We start from the raw sequence: 14,662 nt of genomic DNA, 5'->3' as shown, positions 1-14,662 counted from the left end.
GGATCGATACCTTCGGGCCCTGCCATAGGAGATGAAGAACACGGTGAGCATGCAGAACCCCCAGAGCCTGGAAGAATTGCTGGCCGCTGTGGAAACTCACCAGAACACCCAGGACCTGCTGAGAGGGGAGGGGGATGAACAACACAAAGAGAGGCGAGGGGCTGAAGGGGGCCCGGACGGAACCAGCCGAGGCCGGGAAGCAGGAGGGTGACCCAAATCGACGACGTCGGCCACTGCTGGACCGAGATCAGAGACGCTGCTATGTGTGCGGTGAGCCGGGACACCTCGCATGGAGCTGCCCCGGCCGGGAGGAGGCCATGCCCTCCGCATCCTCCAGCTCTGGGTTAACCCGGATGGCGAGTTATGTCACCTCCTGTTGGGCGCACACCGAGACGGCCCCTCCAATGGTTCCTGTACGAATCGATGGCATCAACACCAGCGCTCTGCTGGACTCCGGCAGCATGGTGACCCTGGCCCACCCTCAGTGGCTCACCTGACAGTGTCCTGTGTACACGGGGACACGAAGAGGTACCCTGTGCCTGGTGGGGATAATCACCCCGAAGGGGGAGTGCCAGATGCGCGTGGGGGCTGTTCCTAACCTGCCCGTGTCTATTGTCCTCGGTCGAGATTGCCCTCTCTTCCAGGCACTGTGGAGGAGGGACCTGGGGAGGCGCGCATGTGAGGTAGGAAGAAAAGGAAAAAGGACGGTGGCCTGTGCAACCCACCCCCTGCCACGAGAGGTGTCCACTGGGCCCGAGTCGGACCCGGAGGAGGGAGACGACCCCGCTACGGCAAGCGAGCCACCGTGCGAGGAAGACCTCAGGCTCCCCTTTATGGAGGTGGAGGCCCCAGACGGACCTCATGACATGGGAATCCTCACGGGTCAGTTCGGGATGGCCCAGTTAGAAGACCCCAATCTCCAGAATGCTAGGGGCCAGGTGATTTCGGTGGATGGCGTGCTGTTACCTGGGGTAAGTGAGTGGTGCTACCCCCACTTTGCCATCAAGCATAATTTATTGTATCAAGTAGTAAAGCACAATGGGAAGACAAAATACTTGTTACTCATATCTAGGCAGTATGTTAGGACTGTGTTACAGCTTGCCCACACCCACCTGCTTATGGCAACCTGGGGATGGAGTCAAGTGCGCCGTGGAGAACTACTGCCGTAGTTGCCCAGAGTGCCAGATCACAGCTCCGAGGGTATATTATAGAAACCCTTTGGTTCCCTTGCCCATTATAGGAGTGCCATTTGAGCGGGTGGCAATGGATCTGGTTGGTTCATTGGTGAAGACCGCGAGGGGACACCAATACATCCTGGTAATCGTGGTTTACGCCACCCGGTATCCTGAGGCAATCCCGTTACTTGTTGTACAGGGAGAACACTGTAAGAACAGCCCATGTTCTGAGTTCTGTCGCTGTACATTTCAAAAGGGCTGAACAAATAGTTATATTGACTATGTCCATCATAGCTCACTCATTGTCTTAATCAAAATTATGGATTGCCTCTTATCTGCTTGTCGTCCCCTTATGCCGTAGTTTGTACATCTCAATTGTCATTAGAAACCACATTTGTTTAAGCAAGTCAGCCATATCAGCTATGTTTTTTTAAAAGCCAGTAAATGAGGCTGAATTAAAGGCTGCTCTGATAGCCAAGTTTAGCAGTGGTAAGGTGTTGGGACTGCTGTTGGGACTCTGATGTTGGGACAGCTTTATGTAGGCCCTAACAGTTTTTGGGCACCGTTTGTCACCGTTAAAGTGCAATTCATGTATTGTGTTGTGTTGTGTAGTGGCTATGCTGGCATGCATCCCCAAAGTTTTTTGTTTGTTTGCCTCACCAAGATTTACATGCTAAAATTGCCACTGGCTAGCTGATGCCCACTCTTCTGTGTGCAGGTGGCATTATCACTGAGAGTTTTTGATTAACGTTAGACATTGATTGTGAGTATATTATTCATAACTGCCTCTTTAGGACAACCAACTCTGGAGGAGGGAAGCTCTGTATGAGCACTAGAGGACCAACAGAGTGTGAACCAGAGGGCAACGAAGAAGAAAAGCCTGTAAAATCCTTCAGAAAGAGCCAGAGATGACCCAAAAAGAGGGAGCCCGTCTGCGTCATGTGCTGTCGCTTCGGGGAGTACAACTGTGACAGTACCAACAACGATGTGTGCAGCCTGGAGTGCAAGGCCAGTCGCCTGGCTAAAATGGCATGGGCACAGGGGAGGACACCTTTAACCGTGACACCACGGGAGAAGAGGACCTCACTGAGTGGACAGCATGCTGTTGACAGAACTGACAATGGTGATAAAGACTTAGACAAGGAATATTCCTAAAAGGAAGATGCATTTATCTCTGGGTTGACAGAAGAGCAAGTGCAGCGGGTAAAGCAGGAGCTGGGCATTTTTACAGAGGGCAGGGAGGTAGGCAGGCCCATCATAGAGTTTGAGCACTGTAACCTCCGGTCAACTCTGTGCCAACCTGAAGAAGGCCAGGTATGAGGCACACACTCCGTCCCAGGTGCAGATGGTGCCCGTCGGCTTCACTGTTGGAACTTTTGTTTCCGAACTGTACTGTGCTGGCTCTGATGTTTTCTTTTCACATACTGTAGTCCTTTTCAGCACATTTCCAGCAAATACGGTGGGTGCATACCTAGGCCAGCTCAATACGGCTTTGTTGGGCTCGGTCTGGCTCAGTAGTGTGAAAAGCCCTTTAGTGTATCTCTAGCATTGGTTTCATGGTTGTGAAAAATACTGGAATGATTTCACAATATCAAGCAGCAAATGTCATTTTTTTTTAAACAAAAATGGAAACAAAAAACAGGTACAGCAAGATTTCTCAGAAATAACTTTATAGATCTAAACAGTTTGCTGATTTGTGTTTTTTTTCTTGTTTTTCTTAGGGGGTGGATCAATTCTAAAATTGCGGATAGATTGTAGCTTCCACCAATGTATTTGTCTGCATCATTTCTAATCCCCCATATATTTTTGGGGCACACACACACACACACACACCCTTTTATTATTCCCCGTAAACCCTACCACCCCTTCCCTAATTGGAGTGAACTAATAAACAGTAACACTTAGGCTTCTACTCCCAGCTTATAAATACTATTTACATTTTATGGACACAGTCTATTTTACAATAGTTATATTGTTTGTTTTTAGTCCTGGACTTCCTCTATTTCTGATGTCCATCCAGTTTGATTTCTATTTGCCATATATTTGTAACTGGTATTTTACAAAAGTTCTGAACCTATATACATTTAACAGACCCAGTATGTTTTATATTTGTTATATTGTTATTAGTCCCACCCTTCAGCTCCATTCAAACCCTCGCATCTCTTAACACCATCTATATTGGATTTCTATTTGCCATATATTTTTCAACTGTGCTGTGATGCTTCACAAAAGTTCTGAATCTTTCTATTCTCATAGTTTCTACAGATTGTAAATGTAATATAAACATTTTTGATAAAATAATTATATTTTTGATCGATTGACTGACTTTTTAAATCACCCAGTTTTGCTATCTGCAGCGTTAGCTCCAGGTAAAGTTGCAATTCTTCAGGCATTCCTGGACCTGTGACCAAAAACGAGCTACATATGGACAGTGCCTCCTCGCAGCAAACTCTGCAGAGATGAGAAGGTTGTATCCCCCATATAACATTATACTGGTTGCAAGAATTTTGTATAATAAGTTTTGAATCTGGCGTCGTTTTGCGTGTCAATTCATAAACCATGTGCCATGGAATCGGTACGTCAAATCTCTTCCCAACTATTTTGCCATTTATATGGCACAGCTGTCCATTTTTTGGTCCTTAAATGAAACTGTTATATATTTTTATTTATCACAAATTTCTTTAACCAATTTTGGTCTTTAATGCATGGCTGACAGACAAGTTCCTTACTTTTTCCCCCTTGCCTCTTCCATTTCTGTGGTAATGCTGCAATTATTTGGTTGTAATTTTTGATAGAGCAGACATTTCCATATATTTGTGTTAGCCGCATGTGTGACGTAACTCCACCAATCCTATTTAAGATACATTTTTCGGAATTATTTTTTTTCAAGGTATAACGTTTTTTTTGTTTTTTTATCAATTAGTATATTTGAGCTTAACCACAATATTTAGTGTATTATTTGTTCTGTCTTTTCTGGTGGATTAAACTGAAATTGCAACCAACTTTCTATGGCTTGTTTAAAAAAATAACGATATTTTAGAGATTATTTTGTTTTCAAATAACCAAAAGTGAGTGGTTGTAATCTGAATAAAGGGAAAAAGGCCATTCTTGAACATGTGTTGAGACATTCTTACTAATTTGGTAGAGAACCAGTTCGGATTTAAGCATAACTTTTGTATGACTGGTGCCTCAAGTGAGGTCTAATGCTTTAATATTTAATCATTTCTGCCCTCTGAATTCATATTCATTATAGAAATAGGCCCTTTTAATTTTGTCTGGCTTGCCATTTGCTCATTTAATTTAAGAAACAGGTCACTATGTGTAGGCAAGACCATAAGCAAATAGGTCAATTGTGATATGACTAAAGAGTTAATCCGTAACGGGTGTCGTAAGGATTGGACCAAGGTGCAGCGGGAACGTGTCTACTCATCTTCTTTATTAAATCAAAAGAAGGAAAAACAAACAAATCATGTATACAAAACAACGAACGACACTAAACAGTCCTGTTAGGTGCACAGACACAAAACAGGAAACAACTACCCACAAATCCCATTACAAAAACACCCCTATACATAGGACCTTCAATCAGAGGCAACGAGGAACAGCTGCCTCCAATTGAAGGTCAATCAACAAACCCTAAACATAGAAGTAGAAAACTAGACTGAACATAGAAAAACACTAACCTAGAACATAGACCAAAAACCCCGGAACACTCTAAACAAACACCCCTCTTACATAATACCATAGCCCAACAAACCCTGAACCACATAAAACAAACACCCCCTGCCAAGTCCTGACCAAACTACAATAACAAATAACCCCTTTACTGGTCAGGACGTGACAGTACCCCCCCAAAGGTGCAGACCCCGGATGCACCTAAAACAACAAAACAAAACCTAATCCAATAACTCTAAACACAAACAAAAAAATAATCCCCAACTAAAGGGAGGGAAGGGAGGGTGGCCACCGTCACCGACAGTTCTTGTGCTACACCCCCCCCCAACCCCCTACTACGGAGGTAGCTCAGGCTCCGGCCTTACTCCCCAACCTACCCTGTCCACCCCCGCTAAATACTCATTAAACTTTACCCCTCCCGAAGTCTCTGGGCTATGGCGCATCGCTGAAGACCTCGGGCTGATGTGCGTTGCTGGAGACCTCGGGCTGATGCGCGTCGCTGGAGACCTCGGGCTAAAGGGCGACTCTGGCTGCGCCGATTCCGGACTGTAGGGCGACTCTGGCTGCGCCGATTACGGACTGTAGGGCGACTCTGGCTGCGCCGATTACGGACTGTAGGGCGACTCTGGCTGCGCCGATTACGGACTGTAGGGCGACTCTGGCTGCGCCGATTACGGACTGTAGGGCGACTCTCGCTACGAAGGCTCCGGACTGTGGGCCGTCTCTCTACGGGGCACTGTCGCCGGAAGCTCTGGATGAAGCACTGTCGCCGGACACTCTGGACGAGGCACTGTCGCCGGACACTCTGGACGAGGCACTGTCGCCGGACACTCTGGACGAGGCACTGTCGCCGGACACTCTGGACGAGGCACTGTCGCCGGACACTCTGGACGAGGCACTGTCGCCGGAAGCTCTGGACGGGGACTGCGCACTGAAGACCTAATGCGTGGAGCTGGCTTAGGACGTGCCAGACTAAGGACACGCACCACAGGGCTAGTGCGAGGAGCAGGAGTAGGACGAGCTGGACTGGGCTGACGCACTGGAGGCCTGGTGCGTGGGGCTCGTAGTGGAGGTACCAGACTGGAGACACGCACCCCAAGGCTAGTGCGAGGAGCGGGAACAGGACATCCTGGACTGGGCTGACGCACTGGAGGCCTGGTGCGTGGTGCTGGCTTTGGAGACGCCAGACTGGAGACACGCGCCTCAGGGCTAGTGCGGGGAGCGGGAACAGGATACACTGGGCCGTGAAGGCGCACTGGCGGTCTCGAGCGCAGGACTGGCACCACCCTTACTGGCTGGGTGCCCGCTTCCCCCCGGCAAATGCAGGACGCTGGCACCGAGCATACCGGCCTGTGGATGCTTGGCCTCGACGCCGTGCGCATCACCCCATAGCACGGGGCCTGACCAGTACCACGCTGCCTCTGGTAAGCACGGGGAGTTGGCTTAGGGCTCAACCCTGGCTCAGCCAAACTACCCATATTGCCTGCCTCTCAGGCTTCCATGCCAACCGTGTACCAGCAAAACACTCCAGGTCCTCTCTAGCCTTCCTCCATGGTCCCTCTCCGGCTAGGATCTCCTCCCAGGTCCACGACTCCCGATACCTCCTCTCCAGCTCCTTACCTCGCTGCTTGGTCCGTTGGTGGTGGGTAGTTCTGTATTGGGCGTCGTAAGGATTGGACCAAGGTGCAACGGGAACGTGTATACTCATCTTCTTTATTAAATCAAAAGAAGGAAAAACAAACAAATCACGTATACAAAACAACGAACGACACTACACAGTCCTGTCAGGTGCACAGACACAAAACAGGAAACAACTACCCACAAATCCCATTACAAAAACACCCCTATACATAGGACCTTCAATCAGAGGCAACAAGGAACAGCTGCCTCCAATTGAAGGTCAATCAACAAACCCTAAACATAGAAGTAGAAAACTAGACTGAACATAGAAAAACACTAACCTAGAACATAGACCAAAAACCCCGGAACACTCTAAACAAACACCCCTCTTACATAATACCATAGCCCAACAAACCCCGAACCACATAAAACAAACATCCCCTGCCACGTCCTGACCAAACTACAATAACAAATAACCCCTTTACTGGTCAGGACGAGACATAATCAGGGTGATTTTTCCACAAATAGACAGGTATTTTCCTTTCCATGGTAGCAAGATCTTACCTATTTTTGCTAAATTTCTATAACAATTTGTTGGAGTGAAATCATTTCTTTCTTTCGGGATATGTATACCGAGTATGTCCACATCCCCGTCAGACCATTTTATTGGTAAACTACATGGTAATGTAAATGTTGTATTTTTAGTGCGCCAATACATAATTTGGTTTTAATCCAGAGAGGTTAGAAAAAGTATCTAGATTCTCTGAGGCTGTGGATGGATTTTAATTGTGGATTTAAAAGAAAACATGAATCAGTATACAATGACGCCTTTGTTTTTAAGCCCTGGATTTCTAATCCCTTAATATTATTGTTGGATCTGATTTTAACAGCTAACATTTCAATGCGGAAAATAAATAGATATGCCGATAGTGGACAACCTTGTTTTGCTCCTTTTGATAGTTTAAAACTTGATATGTAGCTATTATTTAACACCTAGGGTTGCTATACATAACTTTAACCCATTTCATAAGAGATTGTCCAAAATTGAAATATCCCAGGCATATATATATTGTCATGACGTTGCCCTCTGGGTTTTCTATGCACCATCCCCCGACCTCTATACTTCTGACACAAGGCTGTGTGAAGGCGGTCGTAAATTCCAAAGGGAATGTCCTGCCTAACAGGCCACAGTTTTGAGACAGAGTGGGTTTCGAATAGAGAACAAAGGATTCTTCCACCTCACAGGATTGGAGAACCGAACGACATTTATGTTCTGGAGAAGGTATAAAAGATCGGGGAAGAATCCAGCTACGAACTGGTCTGCTTGGTACAATTTTATGAAACTCATAGAGACAACATTGCCATATTACCATACTAAGGTTTATATACTAGCCTCAGCGATGAGACTTACATCTAATGGTTGTATAAAATGTATTAACCTCTCTAGGGTATGTGGGACGAAATCGTCCCACCTACTCAACAGCCAGTGGAATCCCGTGGCGCGTTATTCAAATACCTTAGAAATGCTATTACTTCAATTTCTCAAACATATGACTATTTTACAGCATTTTAAAGACAAGACTCTCGTTAATCTAACCACACTGTCCGATTTCAAAAAGGCTTTACAACGAAAGCAAAACATTAGATTATGTCAGCAGAGTACCCAGCCAGAAATAATCAGACACCCATTTTTCAAGCTAGCATATAATGTCACATAAACCCAAACCACAGCTAAATGCAGCACTAACCTTTGATGATCTTCATCAGATGACTCCCCTAGGACATTGTTATACAATACATGCATGTTTTGTTCAATCAAGTTCATATATCAAAAACCAGCTTTTTACATTAGCATGTGACGTTCAGAACTAGCATTCCCACCGAACACTTCCGGTGAATTTACTAAAATATTCACGATAAACGTTCACAAAAAACATAACAATTATTTTAAGAATTATAGATACAGAACTCCTTTATGCAATCGCTATGTCCGATTTTAAAATAGCTTTTCGGCAAAAGCACATTTTGCAATATTCTGAGTAGATAGCCCAGCCATCATGGCTAGCTATTTTGAACCCCACCAAGTTTGGCCCTCACCAAACTCCGATTTACTATAAGAAAAATTGGATTACCTTTGCTGTTCTTCGTCAGAATGCACTCCCAGGACTTCTACTTCAATAACAAATGTTGGTTTGGTTCAAAATAATCCATAGTTATGTTCAAATATCCTCTGTTTTGTTCGTGCGTTCAAGACACTATCCGAATGGTGACGAAGGGTGACGCGCCCGATGCGTTTCGTGACAAAACATTTCTAAATATTCCATTACCGTACTTCGAAGCATGTCAACCGCTCTTTAAAATAAATGTTTATGCGATTTTTCTCGTAAAAAAGCGATAATATTCCGACCGGGAAACCCTGTTTACGTTCAAAGACAGAGAAAATAAAAACATGGTGTCGCCTCGTGCACGCGCCTCAGTCTCATTGTCCTCTGATCGACCACTATCCAAATGCGCTAATGTTTTTCAGCAAGGGGCTCCAAAGACATCATTCACCGGTTTGTCACCTTCTGAGAGCCTATGGGAGCCGTAGGAAGTGTCACGTTACAGCAGAGATCCTCAGTTTTCAATAAAGAGAGTGTAGAAGCCCAAGAAATGGTCAGAGACGGCACTTCCTGTAAGGAATCTTCTCAGGTTTTTGTCTGCCATATGAGTTCTGTTATACTCACAGACTCCATTCAAACAGTTTTAGAAACTTTAGGGTGTTTTCTATCCAAAGCCAATAATTATATGCATATTCTAGTTTCTGGGCAGTAGTAATAACCAGATTAAATCGGGTACGTTTTTTATCCGGCTGTGCAAATACTGCCCACTATCCCCAACAGGTTAATAAGGACAAAGCTATTTTGAATATGTTGAGATGCTATGTACTGATGTTAATGTGAGAGAATTGTATTTCTGTTCAAAGCTTAACTCAGTCATCGGCACGCCCCCAGGGACACAGACAGGACAAGGTGTCGTGTGACAGCTTTTCTATGTTCAGTATAAAACCCACACCCAGAATTTCTTTCTTTAGACCAGGCCTCCACTCCATTACGAGTTGGCCAATAGGTTTGACCATGCATCTCTCTACTGAACTTTAACCATACCACATGGTTAAACTTTTAGACTATCGATACCGACAGAATAATAACAAGCCTTTGATATTAATTGCTAGTCTGCAGCTAGAAATTCGGTATCATTGAACGCGAAGACCGACGAAACATCCATTCTATAACGACATTAATGAATGTCGCTTGAAAGACCCATTCTAACCGAGAGAGAGAGAGAGAGAGAGAGAGGACCAAACTCTCCAACAAGGATCCCGACGACACACTGAGAGTAAATATATACTGCTCAAAAAAATGAAGGGAACACTTAAACAACACAATGTAACTCCAAGTCAATCACACTTCTGTGAAATCAAACTGTCCACTTAGGAAGCAACACTGATTGACAATAAATTTCACATGCTGTTGTGCAAATGGAATAGACAACCGGTGGAAATTACAGGCAATAAGCAAGACACCCCCAATAAAGGAGTGGTTCTGCAGGTGGAGACCACAGACCACTTCTCAGTTCCTATGCTTTCTGGCTGATGTTTTGGTCACTTTTGAATGCTGGCGGTGCTTTCACTCTAGTGGTAGCATGAGACGGAGTCTACAACCCACACAAGTGGCTCAGGTATTGCAGCTCATCCAGGATGGCACATCAATGCGAGCTGTGGCAAGAAGGTTTGCTGTGTCTGTCAGCGTAGTGTCCAGAGCATGGAGGCGCTACCAGGAGACAGGCCAGTACATCAGGAGACGTGGAGGAGGCCGTAGGAGGGCAACAACCCAGCAGCAGGACCGCTACCTCCGCCTTTGTGCAAGGAGGAGCAGGAGGAGCACTGCCAGAGCCCTGCAAAATGACCTCCAGCAGGCCACAAATGTGCATGTGTCTGCTCAAACGGTCAGAAACAGACTCCATGAGGGTGGTATGAGGGCCCGACGTCCACAGGTGGGGGTTGTGCTTACAGCCCAACACCGTGCAGGACGTTTGGCATTTGCCAGAGAACACCAAGATTGGCAAATTCGCCACTGGCGCCCTGTGCTCTTCACAGATTAAAGCAGGTTCACACTGAGCACGTGACAGACGTGACAGAGTCTGGAGACGCCGTGGAGAATGTTCTGCTGCCTGCAACATCCTCCAGCATGACCGGTTTGGCGGTGGGTCAGTCATGATGTGGGGTGGCATTTCTTTGGGGGGCCGCACAGCACTCCATGTGCTCGCCAGAGGTAGCCTGACTGCCATTAGGTACCGAGATGAGATCCTCAGACCCCTTGTGAGACCATATGCTGGTGCGGTTGGCCCTGGGTTCCTCCTAATGCAAGACAATGCTAGACCTCATGTGGCTGGAGTGTGTCAGCAGTTCCTGAAAGAGGAAGGCATTGATGCTATGGACTGGCCCGCCCGTTCCCCAGACCTGAATCCAATTGAGCACATCTGGGACATCATGTCTCGCTCCATCCACCAACGCCACGTTGCACCACAGACTGTCCAGGAGTTGGCGGATGCTTTAGTCCAGGTCTGGGAGGAGATCCCTCAGGAGACCATCCGCCACCTCATCAGGAGCATGCCCAGGCGTTGTAGGGAGGTCATACAGGCACGTGGAGGCCACACACACTACTGAGCCTCATTTTGACTTGTTTTAAGGACATTACATCAAAGTTGGATCAGCCTGTAGTGTGGTTTCCACTTTAATTTTGAGTGTGACTCCAAATCCAGACCTCCATGGGTTGATAAATTGGATTTCCATTGATTATTTTTGTGTGATTTTGTTGTCAGCACATTCAACTATGTAAAGAAAAAAGTATTTAATAAGATTATTTCTTTCATTCAGATCTAGGATGTGTTGTTTAAGTGTTCCCTTTATTTTTTTGAGCAGTGTATATAAACTCCAGTCATACTTTATCAAAGGCCATTTCAAAGTCAGCTATGAATACCAGGCCTGGTTTCCCAGATATCTCATAGTATTCTATTGTTTCCAGTATTTGTCTTATATTATCTCCAATGTATCGTCCATGTAAAAAAACCTGTCTGATTAGGATGAAAAATATCTGATATCTGACCATTTTATTTCTGAGGTCTTGGCTGATTTCTTTTGATTTTCACATGATGTCAAGCAAGAGACACTGAGTTTGAAGGTAGGCCTTGAAATACATCCACAGGTACACCTCCAATTGACTCAAACGATGTCAATTAGCCTATCAGAAGCTTCTAAAGCCATGTCATCATTTTCTGGAATTTTCCAAGCTGTTTAAAGGCACAGTCAGCTTAGTGTATGTAAACTTCTGACCCACTGGAATTGTGATACAGTGAATTATAAGTGAAATAATCTGTCTGTAAACAATTGTTGGAAAAATGACTTATGTCATGCACAAAGTAGATGTCCTAACCGACTTTTCAAAACTATAGTTTGTTAACAAGAAGTTTGTGGAGTGGTTGAAAAACGAGTTTTTATGACTCCAACCTAAGTGTATGAAAACTTCCGACTTCAACTGTATATATGTAAATCCTGCTCATCTTAATTTCCACAATTGACAATTCATATTTGTAATAATGTAGTTAGTTTATACAAAGGATTGTTACGTCTTATCAGTATTGCCATTACAAAATTACATTTTAGGAAGCAATTATTATTTTAGTAAACAATTGTGATTCTATACTCCCTAGCAACAGTTGTGGGATACACACACACTCAACCCCTTTCCCCCACAAACAACCATACACCCAAGTATAGTGTTTCCGCTATATTCATTTAAATCACTCAAAAACAAAAAAAATATTAAAGGGGAACTGCACCCGCTGATTTGGCCTGTTTATTTGGCTTACTGCCCTTGCCACCACATCTGTCACCCATCTGACAGAACAATCTAGAAAAAAGAAACGCACACCTATAAAGGCGAGGTGCTGGCTAGCGGAGTAGAAAACTAGAAAATAAGGGAAAGCCGCATACTTTAACCTCTCTAGGGTAGGGGGCAGTATTTTCACATCCGGATAAAAAACGTACCCGATTTAATCTGGTTATTACTACTGCCCAGAAACTAGAATATGCATATAATTGTTTGATTTGGATAGAAAACACCCTAAAGTTTCTAAAACTGTTTGAATGGTGTCTGTGAGTATAACAGAACTCATATGGCAGGCCAAAACCTGAGAAGATTCTGTACAGGAAGTGCCCTCTCTGTTTTCAATAAAGAGGGTGTAGAAGGCCAAGAAATGGTCAGAGGATCTCTGCTGTAACGTGACACTTTCTAAGGCTCCCATGGGCTCTCAGAAGGCGCCAGAACGTTGAATGATGACTTTGCAGCCCCTGGCTGAAAAACAGTAGCGCATTTGGATAGTGGTCGATCTGAGAACAATGAGACAGGTGCGCGCGTGCACGTGAAGAGTCCATTTTACATTTTCAGTCTTTGAACGAAAAAGACATCTCCCGGTCGGAATATTATCGCTATTTTACGAGAAAAATCGCATAAAAATTGATTTTAAACAGCGTTTCACATGCTTTGAAGTACGGTAATGGAATATTTTGAATTTTTTTGTCACGATACGCATCCGCGCGTCACCGTTCGGATAGTGTCTTGAACGCAAGAACAAAACAGGATTTTTGAACATAACTATGGATTATTTTGAACCAAAACAACATTTGTGGATTAAGTAGAAGTCCTGGGAGTGCATTCTGACGAAGAACAGCAAAGGTAATCCAATTTTTCTTATAGTAATTCTGAGTTTAGTGAACGCCAAACTTGGTGGGTGTCAAATTAGCTAGCCCGTGATGGCGAGCTATCTACTCAGAATATTGCAAAATGTGCTTTTGCCGAAAAGCTATTTTAAAATCTGACACCGCGATTGCATAAAGGAATTCTGTATCTATAATTCTTAAAATAATTGTTATGTTTTTTGTGAACGTTTATCGTGAGTAATTTAGTAAATTCACCGGAAGTTTTCGGTATGTTTGCTAGTTCTGAACGTCACATGCTAATGTAAAAAGCTGTTTTTTGATATAAATATGAACTTGATTGAACAAAACATGCATGTATTGTATAACATAATGTCCTAGGGTTGTCATCTGATGAAGATCATCAAAGGTTAGTGCTGCATTTAGCTGTGGTTTTGGTTTTTGTGACATTATATGCTAGCTTGAAAAATGGGTGTGTGATTATTTCTGGCTGGGTACTCTCCTGACATAATCTAATGTTTTGCTTTCGTTGTAAAGCCTTTTTGAAATCGGACAATGTGGTTAGATTAACGAGAGTCTTGTCTTGAAAATGGTGTATAATAGTCATATGTTTGAGAAATTGAAGTAATAGCATTTCTAAGGTATTTGAATATCGCGCCACTCGATTCCACTGGCTGTTGACTAGGTGGGACGATACCCTAGAGAGGCTAAGAGCTCAGATGCAAAAATGTAATAACCTAATAACCAACGTTTCGACAGCAAAGCTGTCTTCATCAGGATACCATGATGAAGACAGCTTTGCTGTCGAAACGTTGGTTATTAGGTTATTAAATTTTTGCATCTGAGTTCTTAGAGTGTGCGGCTTTCCCTTATTTTCTACCACCCATCTGACAGAACCTGGCCCGCAGTGGTTTCACCCCACTCAATCACAACAAACAAACATCCTGCAGGTTGAGTTCAATAACAGTGGTGAGATGCCAGAGGAAGCTTTTATTTATTTATTGAGGGAAAATCCATTGACACCAGAGTCTCATTCACAAGGATGCTTTGATCACAACAGACACAATATGAAACAAAACAGCGATCAAATTACAGCAAATTAACATTACCAATTACCATCAGTAGCCTACAGAGTAATATGAGAAGAATGCAATTGCTGAATTTATGTAGATATTCTAAACTAAGTGGTTTGATAACTTTCAAATGTAGTAGCAGATCCATGTAGAATAAACTACCCTTTACATAATACCATAGAAGCAGTTATGCTAATATAACAATGTGCATCTTTCATTGTCGTTATCAGCCGATACAGATACTGTGCCTATCAGCATTTTGTCAGGTGGTAATGGGGCTACCTTGACAAACATGTCAGTGGTCATACCTTCCTGTGTCGTGTCCCGTATACAACAGGAGTTCCCTGATCATGGTTCAGAAT

General features: G+C 44.2%; 1 pseudogene; it reads left to right on the top strand.

The window, feature by feature from the left end:
- Positions 1-220: 220 nt before the first annotated feature.
- The window catches only part of LOC115158937 (probable ATP-dependent RNA helicase DDX59), a 36,392-nt pseudogene continuing 21,950 nt past the window's right edge, over positions 221-14,662 (top strand).

The sequence above is a fragment of the Salmo trutta genome, chromosome 22 (genome assembly GCF_901001165.1).
Source record: "Salmo trutta chromosome 22, fSalTru1.1, whole genome shotgun sequence".
NCBI classification, from domain to species: domain Eukaryota; kingdom Metazoa; phylum Chordata; class Actinopteri; order Salmoniformes; family Salmonidae; genus Salmo; species Salmo trutta.
Note: the sequence above shows the minus strand (reverse complement) of the source record. Positions and strands in the feature narration are given on the sequence as shown.